This window comes from Acinonyx jubatus, chromosome B3, assembly GCF_027475565.1.
Source record: "Acinonyx jubatus isolate Ajub_Pintada_27869175 chromosome B3, VMU_Ajub_asm_v1.0, whole genome shotgun sequence".
Classification (NCBI taxonomy): Eukaryota; Metazoa; Chordata; class Mammalia; order Carnivora; family Felidae; genus Acinonyx; species Acinonyx jubatus.
This window is the reverse complement of record NC_069386.1, coordinates 97,148,072-97,163,375: the sequence shown is the minus strand read 5'-3', so window position 1 is coordinate 97,163,375 and position 15,304 is coordinate 97,148,072. Positions and strand designations below refer to the sequence as shown.

Genomic DNA, 15,304 nt, shown 5'->3' with positions numbered 1-15,304 from the left:
ATAAAAATAGTCTGCAAGAAGTCTAAGGGGATGGGGTTTTGATGCACTGCTCGAGTTAACCAAAGGGCCGTCCAATAGGCTTGGTGCAGGGGCTGATCTGAACCCTTCTTTGGTCTCATTGGACATGATCCATATTGTAGAAGAGTTTGCCTAAATGCTGAAAACAGGAAGGGGTTCAAAATGTGAGAGGACCCCTCAGAAATGAGCCTGTGATGTGACTTATGAATTGTGGAGCCCGTGGGTAAACAGCCTGGAGACTTTCCAAACTCTTCCTCAGAGTAGTTTCAAAAAGGTACTAGGAGTGGTAATTGACCAAATAGAGACCATCTCTAAAGGAGAACTCTTTTTGGTTCTAGGTAGGCTCTAGGGAATATATTAGCTGAAATCAAGGAAGGGAAAGAACTTATTACAAACATTCCCTGACGCCTCTTAAGGGCTAACGTCTGTCCCAAAACACCAGCAGAGTGGAACTAGAACATATGCCCCTTTAAAATTAGAGTCAGCCCCAAATAGCAAGGAAAGAACAGGATGCATGGCCTTTGTTTGTAAACAAAGACCAAGATAAATGTTGGTTGCCAGACCTCAAAGGGAGGCATGACAAGCCACTTGTAGAGAAGCCACAGGCAGCCGAGCAATCCCTTTGGTCTCCCTGGTGGTCTCCAGTAGACCTTTCCAGAGGCATCACTGCAGAGCAGGAAAGCCAAGAGGGCCAGAGGGCATCTGCCTCAGCACCCTGCTCACTGGTGTGTACTATCTTCCCTTGGCCAGCATTCAAGCTAAATTTGATTGTCACTCTTATCACAGGCTGTCATTAAATGCTGTGGAGTCAGGCACTTAGGTCTGAATTGCAAGCAGTAAGTAAATGGTTAAGCCTTAGTTTCTTTGTCTGTAAAATCAGGATACCAAGGGTCCCCACCTCATAGGTAGTTATAAAGAACAAATGAGATCAGGTATACAAAGCCTTTAGCACAGCACCTGGCACACAGGCAGGTCTCACAAATGTTAGGTGCTATTATTATTTTTGTGTTGTACATTTTATCCTCTGCTTTGTTATTTCACTCATGGCAGCATTTCTCACCAGAACTGGGAGACGGGCAGAGCCGAGGGACCACCAGTGACAAACTCAGACCTTTTCCAGAGTGGGGGAATGGCGCTGTTTATAGCAACCAAGAGAAGATGCAGCCATAGGAAAGAAGTGAAAAGGGAGAGCATGTGCTGGTAATGGGGTAATATTTATATCTATCCACCGTGCCTCTGGGTCTGCCTCAAATCAGCTCAGAAGCCAGCTTCCCAAAGCAGAAGAGGGCCCAGGCCTGGCATGTAAGGAGGTTCGATCATATTCGCTGAGGGTCCAGGGCCTGTTGCCAGCTGATGAAGCAGGTCCCCTGAGATACACCCAAAGGGGAAGGGTCCCCACCCATACCCCACCCCTCACTTCCACAGAGTTTCTGGGTGAGAGACTAGCAGGCAAGGCATTGCGCCTGTCTTAGAGCCTGCATGGCTCCAGGCCAAGCTTCCAGTCAAGGATCAGCGCCTCACTTACCCAGAAAACAGGAGTCACAAACAGAGCACAAATCTCATAGTAGTGCTCTACTATTCCTTGGCCACAGAGAACTGGCTTTTAGGAAGCTCAGGAGGAAGTTTCTTTTTGACAGGGTGTCATTTCAACTGGAAGACAATATATATTTTTCTAGCAGACCGATACATAAGCGGTTCAGGTAACCAGGCCACCTGAACAGTCCAGTTATAAGTAATTGCACTAAACTCTGTGGTTGCCTGTTTGTTGGTGACACTAACAAGAGGTGGGCAAAAGTTACTGAAGAGGAAACTGAGCATGACACATATAGTCCTGAGTCCAGCACAGTGCCCAGAACACAAAAGGTGCTGTTTGCAGAATAAGTGGTTACTGAGGTGCATTTAAAATAAGCCAGTCTCCAACCCAGTACATGAGGAAAGTATCTCCTCCCTTTTTCCATCTCTCTCCCTCTCCCCTCCCCCCCCCCCCCCCCCCCCCATCAAACAAGAGACGCTTGGTCATTCACAAGCGTTTTCTCAGCGAATTGATTCTTTGGTTGCTGACTCACAAACTCAGTGTGTTTTTAAAAAGTAGACCTGGGGCGCCTGGGTGGCTCAGTCGGTTAAGCGGCCGACTTCGGCTCAGGTCATGATCTCGTGGTCCATGAGTTCGAGCCCCGCGTCGGGCTCTGTGCTGACAGCTCAGAGCCTGGAGCCTGTTTCAGATTCTGTGTCTCCCTCTCTCTGACCCTCCCCCATTCATGCTCTGTCTCTCTCTGTCTCAAAAATAAATAAACATTAAAAAAAAATTTTTAAAAATAAAAAGTAGACCTAAAAATTCTCATAAAACTCCATTTTGTTCCTTTCCATATTCCCTTTATTACTTCCTTCTATCACACACACATCATATTTTACTTTTACAACACTTGGGAACTGGTTATGACAAACTCTGTAACAGCTCATCATGTTCACTTTATGGTTTCTTGTCTACTTTTACTAAGTTATATTCCTTATAAAGAAGTGCATGACCCCCAAATACATGAAAGCCTTTTGCTGTGATCCAGAGGGTGAGCAAGTAACTGTACTAATGCAACTGACACCTATTCAATATTTCTCACACTCCTAATAACTTCCTCCTAAAAATGCATGGTGTTGTCTTCTAAGAAGTCAACCAATGGGCTCTTAGAAAACTTAGAATAGGAATGCATCAAAGGGGGCCTATCTTCCAGTCAGATCATCATCTGTGCCTTTGTGAGTGTTCTTACCAAAGGTGATTGTGTGTCTGGAGTACAGGATACATACACCTGTAAATATGCACACTGCAAGTGAAAATCTAGAGAACACAGATGCTGTCTAATTCATCAAGACATGAGTTTCTTCCTGGCACTGACCACGATGGCTATTAGAGGGAACAACCCAAGGCACCGCTTGCCTCCAAAAGAAATCCCGAGACAGGTTCTCCAGCCAGCAGAACCAATCCTCCCACTAGTCGAGGGTGGTTTACACATGGAAATCATATTATTTAAATCTTTTGGTGATTCTACTATGCCTAATACACGGACATGTGACATCAAATCTGCCTTAAAATTATATTTTATGTAAAACAAAAGGTAAGAACAACTGTTCGTTTCTTACCTGCTGCTGTAGTCACCAGAAACCAGGCTGCTGCTCTTCTAATGGGGCAGACTCCAGGATTTAATCTTCAGCTCCCTCCCCTGGAACCAGAAGCATCAAAAGAAAACTTTCAATTGCTATGAGCAAGCAGACAGTTTACTTCTAGCCAATTCTTTCTTATTCCCGTGGCTTGCCGACTGTGAAAGCGGGGTGCCTAAGAAAGGATGTCTGGGGAGAAAGGGATCGAATTGAGAGAAAGGAGAAGAAAGAATCCTCAAAGCAAGAGTTGGTTCAGCCAATATACGTCCTTCAAGGAGAGGAAAGCCCTCTTTTTTCAGCTTTAATTTCTCATAGAAGATCTGCCACTACATTACTCACAGGTAATTGCTACATTGCCCCTTCACAAACAGCAGACATACTTTTTGGGCGAGCCTCCAGATTTGTGATGCATGCCTGTACCTGTCCACAGGGATATCACTGTGCCTGGGAAAATTGGGAGGGCAACAGCCCGCCCAAAGGGAGGACCCAGTCTAGACTATTAATCAAGCTCTTTGGATAGTATATGCCACAAACTAAGATCAGAGGCTGGTGTGAGCCCCTCTGTCCATAGGGCACCCACCTCACTCATGGGATCACCTGGTTAGGGCTGGAACTTCTCCCAAGTAGATCAGCAGCTACACTCTGTCAAGCTTTGACTTGTTTCCCCAATGAGGGAAGGAGTAGTAAGGATTACTATCACTGAAGGAATGTGATTTTCTTACTCTGGGCAGTTAATGGAGGAGCCTCAAAGATGATAGACGTGCAATTACAATTCCTTTAAGTTTAATATCATGAAATGCAGTGTTTAAAAAGGCATTTCAATGGCAATCAAGTGTCATAGAAGCTTCATGTTTGATTCATTCCTGGTTTTCCAGAAGGTGGAGGTAACACCATGGAGGGGACAGAGCAGAAGGACAGAAATTGGAAAGTCTTGGCTCCAGTGTTTATTATCCTGTCTATGGATAAATCACTTAACCTGATTTCCAAAGAAGTCAAAAGAGAAGACGGGGCTGGAGATCTGCACAATAACAGAACACCACCTCTCCACTTCCACATCTATTTCACCTCGTCCTAGTATCAATGTTTTGGTTCTCCTTCAGGGAACCACCCCTTCCTCTCAGCTGGTTCGGATGAGGTTACACCACCCCCAGGCTTCTTCAGAAGTGGGCATGTGGCCACGTCAAGCCAATTGGAGTCACTGATAGATTCAGAGATGGGTCCGTACACAACGAGCATCATCCCTGGAACGTGAGCAGGGAAGGGGACTTCTCACCTGGCTGTGGCTGCTAACCTGGTAGAACAGAGCCTAGTGCTTCTGGTGGCCATTCTAGAGAAAGAGGGAGGGCCTGAAGATAAAGCCACTGCAGAGGAAAACAGAGCTTAGAGATGGCAAGGGACCGATTCCTGAAAATGTCATTTGAAGGCTTGGATTCAGCTATGAGTGACAGCAGCATTTTCCTTGGCTTTCTTAAAAATTTCCTTTAACTTCTTAAGCCCATTTTAGTTACGTTTCTGATGCCTGCCACTGAAACATTTTAGCTAATAGGAATGCCTTCCAACTGCCCCCTACACCTAACTCTACTGCTTTTAAACATTCACATCTATAAAGATCTAGGTGGCATGGGGATGCAGGGGGACAAGAAATCAGTTTCCTTTTGACGCACTCTTACAAATTTTTTTTAAGGTTAAATCTGCAGAACACAGAGATGTAGAAGTAAGGCAAATTCTGGTGAAAGATTTTTAAATTCTTTACTCTTCTCTCAGAATACAGTTCTTTGTCTAAAAAACAAATGCAAATAATGCACAAAGATGAAATGTAAAGTGAAGACCCTCACAGTTCTACCTTCCAGAGATAACCGGGGATAACGTCTTAGTGGCCTGCTATTCAAAACATGGCCCACAGAACAGCACCTTGGCCTAGAAGGGATTAGATAAGCAGAATCCCAGGCCTCAAACCAGTCTTGTACTTTATCAAGGCCATTAAGTAATCTGTATGCACATTAAAGTTTGAGAAGCACCAGCTGAAGGTATAGTCCTCCAGGGATTCTTTTTTTTTCTTTTTCATAGGGTTGCCAATATTTTTTTGCACATATAATTCGTTGGCTTTTTGTTTCACTGATTTTGTAAAGAAGAGGCACACCTGAGGGGTGCCTGGGTGGCTCGGTCAGTTGAGCGCCCGACTTTGGCTTAGGTCATGATCTCGCAGTTTGTGTGAGCCCTGCACCAGGCTCACTGCTGTCAGCCTGTCAGTGTACAGCCTGCTTCAGATCCCCTGTTCCCTTCTCTCTGTCCCACCCCCATTTGTGCTCTCCCCAAAATGAAAAATAAACACATAAAGAAGAGGCATACATGAATACAATGACTCAGGAACAATACAGTCAAAATCCCTTATAAAACATAAGTGATTCATTTCCTAGGACCCTGTGCGAATTACAAAGCCATTACAGACCCATCCTTAGTGTCCTGAGGGACTCTGTACACAGTAGCAAACTCTTCCAGAAACGGACACGCAGAGCAGTGGTTCCACAACTTGCACAAGCATCAGAACCACCTAGAGGTCATGCTGCCAGCTGCACACTCAGAGTTTCTGATCCAGTAGGTCAGGGGTGAGGCCTAAGAATGCACATTCCTGATAGGTTCCTGGATAATGCTGATCCTGCCGGTCCCCGGATGGTATTTCAACCAATACTGCAAAACTAAAAATGGTTTTATATTTCATACACACACAACATACACTGTTCTGAAACTTGCTTTCTTCACTTAATACTGTATCTGGGACATCCTTCCATGCCATCCACATAGCATTACATCATTCTTTTTAAAGGCTGCAAGTCCAGAGATTTGGGGCTTATATGACAATATATGTTAAATGACAAAAAAGGGGATCACTGGCATCTTCAACATAAGGACAAGCATCCCCACCCCCAGATCACCACTTTCAGACTGTGTTTATATCTACAGATAAGCAAAGCTCTGGACTGAGCAGGAAAGTGAAATTAGCATGGTGCCAAGGCCACTGAAGGTACAAGAAGACAATCCGGTTCCTTTGCACGCTATTCTAGTCATCATCATCTTCTTTTTTTTCCCATATAGCCATAGTGCCAGATGCAGGAACAGGTAAACAGTGAGAACTTCATAAATGTTATGGAGTCAGTGAATGAAATGTCCAGAGCATCACGTGTGCAGAACAATTCCACACGGGAATCCTTGCTACCGAGCTGTACCATAATGTATACACTAAAGTTTGTGGCCGGGTACCCTCCTGAGTCCATTCAGACTCCCAGAGAGAAAGCAGTCCAGCTTGAAGATACGCCTGGAACTTCAAGGAGGCAGTGCAGCAAAAATCAGACACGGAATTTTGAGGCAGTTCCTGAGACACACACTGATACACTTCTCAGCAACCCCTCTGCTTGGCTGCAGGTGCTTTCCAGATGTCTCCCATTGTTAAAACCCTCTGGGCTCCTCAGAGAAGTTAACCTGTGGAAGGTTTTCCCCTTAGGTAGGAAAAGATAGCCATATAAATAAAATATGAACATATATATATATATATATATATGTATATATATATATCTCTCAACATTCTTCAGCTGGGAAATGCCCATGCTTCTGTAGTGACATATGCAATCACCACTAAACGAAAAGATGGCATGACCTCAGTAGACCCTGGAGAATCACATGTTGAATATTCTAATGTGAAAATTAGAAATCTCAAAAGAGCCACACACTACATATGAATAAGCCATGTAGTGGCCCTGATCTGGCCACTTACTAGTTCTAAACTCTGTTGGAAGACCTCATTTTACTCACTTGACAAGCATTTTATAGACCCACCTACTATGTGCCTTGTATCGTGTTTGGTGTCTGGGATACAGATATCTGGAATATGGAGAAGAAAGGTACACACCATGAAGGAACCTAGTGTGAGAGACAAGAAAATCCTTGGAGTAAGCCAACTGTGCATACAGATGAGGAGGGTCAAATGTGCAAGAAGGGTATACAGAACCCCACTTGAGAATCATCAGAGATGGCTTCAAAAAAAGTGAAGATGGAGCTGGAAGGGAGTCTGCAAGGTAACCAGATGGAAGTCAGGCAAGCCTGGCACAGCATGTTGTGTCACAGAGCACAGGTGAGCTTGGGAAAGTGCAGAGCGTTTAGTGTGACTGGAGTGAAGTAGCCTGGGAGCAGGTAAGAGAGGGGATGAGTTGGAAGTCAGCTGAGAGATTAGATGCAGTCACCAGTCAGCAGGGATGGGAGATGACCTAAATTTGCATTTCTAAAGGCTCTGGGGGCAATGTGGAAATGGGAACTGGAGAACAGGATCAGAGCCAGGGGGTGCAGCTTTGAGGCTCATGCTTGTCCCAGGCAGCCCTGGAGGAGCTGGGGCTGGCTTTGGAAGACCAAGACAGGGGAGAGACCAAGAATGCATGGGCCTTGGTGACTGGTTGGAATAAGGGGAAGGGAACAATGAGGGCAAGGGATGAGTTCAAGGGGACACCCAGGTTTATGGTTAGGGTAGAGAGCCAACAGGCAAAGAATTTTGTACAGAATTGAGTTGGGGGTGCGATTGGGATGGAGGATGATAAGGTGGCATTGCTCCTCAAACACGTGTATACTGGATCTAAGGATATCCTTGCTGAGAAAGCATACACCCCATTAGGGCACAATTTAAAGGTGCCTTGTGGTGGGGTGAATAGTGTCTTCCCAAAATTCATGTCCACGCAGGACCTCAGAATGTGACCTTATTTGGAAATAGGGTCTTACAGATACAGTTAAGATGAGGTCATACTGGATTAAACCCTAAATCCAAGGACTGGTGTCCATATGAGAAAGAAGAGAGGCCACACAGAGACACAGAGAAGAAACCCATGTGAAAACACTTGCACAGACTGGAGTCATGTGGCTACCAGCAAAGAAATGCCAAAATTCCTAGGAGCACCAAAAGCTAGGAAGGGGCAAGGAAAGATTCTTTCCTAGAGCCTTCAGAAAGACCATGGTCTTGCCAACACCTTGATTTCAGACTTCTAAGCCTCTAGAGCTGTCAGAGACTTGATTTCTGTTGTTTTAAGCCACTCAGGTTTGTGGTATTTGGTTAGGGCAGCCCTAGACAACTAATAAAGCTCCCCAAATGCCTTTGGCTCAAATTTTCCTGAAATTGCACCATTACTCAGTTTTCTAGGTGGCAGATGGGGGGGAGGTTGATCTGTTTAACTGGGAAGGATGCTATATCAAGCCAGGTTCACACACATTTTATGATTCACTCTACTTCAAGGCCCTGTGGGATTGGAACATGGGTTAAGGTGGGTCTGAAGAAGCGGGGGGGAGGGGGGGATGTTCTTGGGATAATATAGGCCAAGATAGGATCTCAGCAGGGTAATTCTAGAGAGGAGGGGCATCAGATGCCACTGACATTCAACAGGATTCTAGGAAATAGGCAAATGGTTATTATTACCTCCATCTTACAGATGAAGAAACTTAAGTTGACAGCCTTTAAGTGATTGTGTGAAGGTTACACAGTTAATAAATGCTGGAGGCAGATATAAAAAACAGATTTTCTTAGTCCTACTCTCAGGATTTTCCATGGGACCATGTAGCCTCTATCATGCTGTCTCTAGGGAACCACCTTAGACTAAAATAAGAAAGAAAAAATATCATTATCAGTTATTGTCACAAAGGGGTTCTTCTACACAAATAAATTTCCTATACAACTAAAAGTATTCCTGTAAATGCCAGTTTCTTTATTTTTACCATTTCACATGGAAGTCTTCCCTGCCTTGTAAAACAAATCATACTAAAAGGACTTAATCTCCTCCCACTGGTATGACCATTAATCACTGCTAATAACCTTTGTTAAAGTGCCTCAGTTTTTCAAAAGAAATGGGCAGAAATCTGGAGGCACAGATTAAGGCAGTGTATTTGGTGGCCCACACAGATCTGGTCACCACACTATCCATCAAGAGGAGAATCATGCAGGTAAGGGATCAAAGCTTTCATTGACCAAGTGCTAAATATATGCCAGGAAATATGTGAAGTGCTTTCTTATGTGTTCTCATGCAACCTTCCAACCTCCCTGTGATATGACTATTTTTAATGCCCATGTTATACAGAGGAGGAATCTGTGGCTTGGGGACCTTCTAGCACTCACCCAAGAAACACGAGTACACTAGGTTGGTGATAAGCTCCTATATCAAATAGATACCTGTTGATTGAGAATCAAGTTAATAAACATCCACATTTAAATCCAAGAGTCAAGCCAGAATTTTTCTTTGAGAACTCAAGGAAAAGGGTTGTGTCCTTAACTGGCATGAAATGCTGCCAAGTTTCTCAGCTCAAACTTCTGAAGGATGAGGTATAACATTCATGCCTGTATTAGCTAATCTAAATCTTGTGTCAAGTCAACTTAAGTGGGCTCACCTGAGTTGAGATCAGGAGTGAGATGCTTAACCAAGTGAGCCACCCAGGCGCCCCCACTCTGCAAATGAACTTTCCATGTGAGTGAGCTGCAATGCAAAGGGAAGGGCCTGGAGGCATCTTTCACCTTCTTGGAGCTAGTGGTTGGCCTCCTAAGACCCATGATCTCAGGCTTCTCAAAAGCCTACCATTCACTGATGCTCACAAGCTTGGTTCTGCTGGGTTCTTCTGAGGACCTCCCAGGGCATAATCTAATCCTCAATTCTTTTCTCTTTGAGGACAGAAGCATCATGATACAAACACAGGTCCAAGAAGCTTCTCATACAAGAAGGTGAGCTCCTCATTGCTCAGAGGAGAACTACATCTGACTAATGTCAACCAAAAACTTACCTCATTGGCTGCATTTTTAAGTTTCCAAATTGCTTTGCCAAGTGATGAACATTGCATTTGGGTTAAAAGGGGGAAGACTATGTGGATATGAGAAACTGGCACCCATCATCCACTCCACTTTTTTTCTACTGTAGAGGTTGGAAAGCTAAGAATTACTTTCTCCAGGCTCTTTGCAGCCAGAATTTGGTTTGCAAATCAATCCTCCAATTAGATGCAAGTGTAGCAGATTTGGAAAACGAATGTGAGAGAGGGACTTTTCCCTCTGCTGCCTCTACTGTTGCTTTTGGAAACGGGTTTGTGTGGGCGGCAGCTTTTCTGCAGCAGTGTTCCAGGGTCTAGTCTCCAGATGTGTAACAGATGAGGGGCTGTTCTGGTGGTGGCAGTGGAGTTTTCCTGAATGTTTCATTGCAGCTAAGGGGATGTGTTCTTGAAGTCAACAGTTCAGTCAACGAACTTCTGATTCATACCCTGTTCCTGACTGCAGCAGAAGGAGGCAGAGGGGCTCCTCCTGACAGGTCAGATTAGTAATTCCTTCTGGGAATCATCCTGCAGTTCCAGCCTAGCAACCCCTCTTCCAGTCTCTCCAACAACGTTGAGACCTTCACAAAAGGGTCTTGCCTGTGGAGAGTTTCTAGTTGTTCTTCCCATGAGGGGAACTGAAATCAGGAACCACACAGTTCACCATCTTGCTGATATCATTCTTCGCGCGTTTATCAGATAACTCAGGCACCGTGACTCCTCATACTTTATTCACAATCCTTAGGAGGTCAGGTTTCACTCTCTGACAATGTTGAATGTGTTCAATTCCTTGTATTACATTTTATTCTGCTGAAGAAAGCTAAATGGATTATGTTTCCCATGATTGAAACCTACATGGGTTCTAATTCAAACACAAGTCCTGAGTTTTTCTCGATAGTTCCAAACAGTGTTCAGCTCCTCAATAAAGCAGGGCTAATGTTATTGTTTTTATTTACCTCTTACCCTAGGCCATCATTTTGGGATTTGGTGTTAAAAATAAAGGAAGAATTTTTAATGGAAATGTTCACTCTTCCCATATTTTAACAAAGATTTATTGAATGTCTTCTATGTTTGAGGGACTGTGCTAAGGTACCCAAATGTTAAGACAACATGGCATAATGGAAATAGCACAAGCTCTAAGTTGTTGACTTTTGGCTGCCAACAGCTTTGTGTACCCTTGTGTACCTTTGTGTACTGTCCGTCCCCCTCAGTTAGAATGTTAAGTGCCTTGTGAGCAGACAGCCCCACTGTCTTCCTCGGTACTACATCTCCTGTGTTCAGAACAGTGTCTAATGAATTAAAAAACATGCAATCAGTATTTACTGGACGAATCAATTAATCTTGCAGTAAAAATCCCCGAAGATAATGGTTTAAAGAAAAAACATTTATAAAACCAAACTGTTATTGATAATAATAGTAGTATTCCAGTGTGTGACTAAACATATTTAGCTTTCAAAAAATTTTTTAAACCAGAACAGGAGGAAACATCACTAGATTCATTAAAAACCAACCAGACAGGCACAGTTCCTCCCTCAGTTGGATTTCCCTGTTCACCAGGTATAGTTGTACTATGCCTATTTCTGTGTTCCAGACAGATTCTCCCATTTCAAAAGAATGTGGCATTCCTAAAGTTTACTGTTCCCAGTGATTCACAGTGAGCAGAGACGGAGAAAAACACAATTCTGACTCCCTCGTAAAAACAGGGCATAGAAATACCTACAGAGCCTTTCTTTCAGCCTGCTCTGCTGCCCTTCAAGTTTGTTCTAGAAACATGAAATGAGGATCCTCTCCACTGGCCCTGGAGAGAGTACTGGCCTGCAGCCAAAGGTGGGTGTGGGCTTCTGCAGTCTCCGTGACACCATGTGCCAGGGCTGGCTCCAGAAAAAGGGGCTGCATCCTGCCCATGTGCCATGACATAAGCCCCAGTCAACATTTCAGGCGGTCAGCAAATAGCTCTAGGGAACATCTGGATTTGAGCCCAAAGTAGGTAAAGCCAGATAATTCTATTGGAGGCAGCATCTCTTTTATGTCATGAAAAGCACTAATCAAGTTCAGATTGTCATCTTTTGCTAGACATGTTTTTCTTTTCTATACTAAAATGATCCCCATTCTCCAATCCCTGAAACATCCAACTCCTTTGAAAAATGGCATGAGCTGTGGTTCCCAGCATCATACTGCTTGCTTTCAGGTACACCCAAGGGAAAATGCAGTTATAAAGTATGATCTGGACAAACAAAATAAAACCTAATACAAATTAGGGCCAGTTCCCGGAACAACAAAAGGGCCAGTTCTGCATATGCTCTAATCTCTGTTCCTGATTTACTGGCTGAATGGTCCACTCCAGAAAGCACTTGGAGGAGCCCCCATGCCAGAAAACACTCTAATTCTTTCCAGTTTTCAGTCAAGTGACTGGGAGTTCTCCTTTGACCCTACATGTTTATTGTAATCTTGCCACTTTTCAGGACCTAAGATATAGCTTGTCTACAGTGCGAGAGCTACAATAAAAGCCAACTTGTTTGACCAGGGAAAACGTGATCTAAGGGAGAGCAACCTGAAATTCAAGTGATATTAACTTATGAAGTGTTTGTGTCTTTTATAGCTTATACTTTTACAAATAGTAGGTACCTAGTATTTTCATTCTTGCCTTTCAAGTGCTGTGTGTATAAGAATGTAATCCGCATAGCATTGTTTTAATTAAGTGCTCATTGTATGAATGATGAATCAAGGTAACACTCTGAAACTTAAGACATTGGCCCTAGTAGGTGACCCAAGGGCCCCCCGATATTTGCTCTTTACTTGTACAGCATCATGCACGTGGTTTCACAAGATCATCTTCGACAATCACACTTTCAACATACTGGTTGGAGATTGTCTCCTGACCACTACTGGGTTGAAATGAACTGTCACCTTCACCAGTATACCACAACCCACCACTACCACATCTCCTCCCAGATAACATCTCACACTCACCAGGCACTGTTCTAAGCACTTAGCATGTATTATCTCTCATATGCCTCACAATATCACTGTGAGGTAGATACTATTATTATTCCATTTTTTTAAACATTTTTTATTTATTTTTGAGAAAGATAGAGACAGAGCATGAAAGGGGGAGGGTCAGAGAGAGAGGGAGACACAGAATCCGAAGTATGCTCCAGGCTCCAAGCTGTCAGCCCAGAGCCCCACGCAGGGCTCGAACTCACGGACCGCAAGATCATGACCTGAGCTGAAGTCGGCCGCTCAACCAACTGAGCCACCCAGGTGCCCCTATTATTCCATTTTAATCATGAAAGCGCTAAAGCACAGAGAGGTTGAGTAACTCACTCAGGGGCGTTAGTGTCAGGATCTGCACCTAGGTCTTGGTAGGACACCAGACATCCCAACTGATATATGTGAACACAATGCTTTCTTACCCTCAGGCACCACATGCACTAATGGAGGATACACATATGCAAAATAGATTATTACAGTTCTGGGTTTTTAAACCAACAGGTGCTTCCTAGGTTTTAATTTTCTATACAGCAGGAATACAGATACATAATAGATAGAAGCAAAAAGAACATCAAAGAGGACAGATACCCTTCTCTTCATATTCTTTCCAAATTTATTATTGGTCTTTGTTCTCTGCCTGGCCATAAACTTAGGGTTCTCATAAGTTGCATTTTCAGTGACATTTTCAATTATTCCGCCTCAATCGTTCTATAAACACACATGTATGTGTCAACCTTGCATCCTGATGCTGGGCTCAGAAAATGTGGCACCAGATCTCGAAACATAGTCTTGTCTTCCGTTGCTCTGCTGTTTTCCCCCAGCTTGTCACTACTTCTTCCATAGTTCCTTGGCTGTATCTGACTCCCCATTCTGCTAGCCCAGCCCTGATTACTGCTCAACTGGGCTCTTATAACAGCCTTCTCTCACCTCCCTGACTTCAGCAATCCACTCTTTCCAACCGTCCTGACCCCCACTTTCACTCAAGTTTAAACAATTCATTGCTGATCATCTCACAACCCAAACTCCTTTGCCTGACTTGTAAAGCCTCCATAATCTTTCCCCACCCTATCTAGTCAATTTTCTTTCCCACAAATCCCAAAAGACCAACACACACCCACTGAACCAGTCAGGCTGTTATCTTAACTAGAGAGGCAGCAACCCACATGCCCCACAGCTACCATTTTCCCACCTCAGGTGACATCTGCATTGCTCAGGTCACCATCTCACTAGATTTTACCCATCTTTCAAAGGCCCAGCTCAAATTGCAATTATTTAAGTAAATTTTCTTCGCTGTTTCAGCACACACTGATCACTTCTTTCTCTGACCTTCTATCACATTTACAAATTAGTAATAATATAAATAACAGTCAGGATGGGCTAACTTCTACTGAGTACTTCATGTGTACCAGGCCCTCCTGGGAGAAGTATTTTTATTATTCCTCTTTTACAGAGGAATAAACAAACACAGATACGGGAAGACAATATAACTCATCTTTACACTTGACTGTTGGCTAATCATTTCATTTGTGTTATGATGGTCTCCCCAACAAGCTTTCCATTCCTTTGAGAGCAGAGACTGAGATTCATATTTATTCTGTGTCTTCTGCACAACTAGTGGAGTCTGTGTGTACTGTAAGTTATCACAACTGTTGGTTGGTGCTTGTAGACATTGATATTACACATCTTTCAAAATCCCTACCCTGCAAGACTTGCACCATGTTTGTACAGTGCACAAATACATGCTAAACAAACCCTTTTGAGCACAATGATGAATGGTTTGGGACAATTCATAGTCTACAAATGTCCCTAGGTAATTCTCTGTTAACCTTACTACATCCATCCTCTACGTGCTTGAAACATTTACAGTTGAGAAGCCACAGGGAAGCTGTCAGCAATCAGTGACAAAATTAATTAGAAATTTTGGAGGAACGAGGGGGGGAAAGGGTGACGTAGGAGGATGCTGGACTCACCTCATCCTGCTGATCACTTAGATTCCACCCACATCTGCCTAAATATCCCAGAAAACTGCCAGAAGACTAGCAGAAGGGACTCTCCAGAACCAAGCGTAGACAAGAGGCCCACAGAAAAGGGTAGGAAGGGCGGAGAGGTGGTGCATGTTACATGGACTGGTAGGAGGGAGACAGGGCAGTGGAGGGGGAGCCCATGCGGTGAGTCAGAGCTCCCAAAGTCTGGCTTGCAAAAGCAGAGGGGCCAGAGTGAGTGAGTTCTGACAGCCAGAGGGACTTAACATCTGGAATGTTAATAGTCAACAGCTCTGCTCTCGGAGAGTGAGGAGGGCGAGAGGACGCTGGGAGAGAGAGGTGTTGAG

At 44.0% G+C, this 15,304-nt stretch overlaps 1 protein-coding gene across 2 annotated transcripts in view; it reads right to left on the bottom strand.

Annotated features, from left to right (window-relative positions):
- The window catches only part of FRMD6 (FERM domain containing 6), a 238,860-nt gene extending 235,309 nt beyond the window's left edge, over positions 1 to 3,551 (bottom strand). Inside the window, exons 1-2 of one of the 2 annotated variants that reach the window (XM_053224458.1) lie at positions 3,508 to 3,551; positions 3,151 to 3,230 (exon numbers count right to left, since the gene is read on the bottom strand). The gene's annotated coding sequence lies outside the window, so the exon portion shown is untranslated. Of the gene's footprint in view, positions 1 to 3,150; positions 3,396 to 3,507 lie in introns of those variants that run through there. The other variant, XM_027065705.2, reaches the window with a different exon arrangement.
- Between the last annotated feature and the right edge of the window lie 11,753 nt (positions 3,552 to 15,304).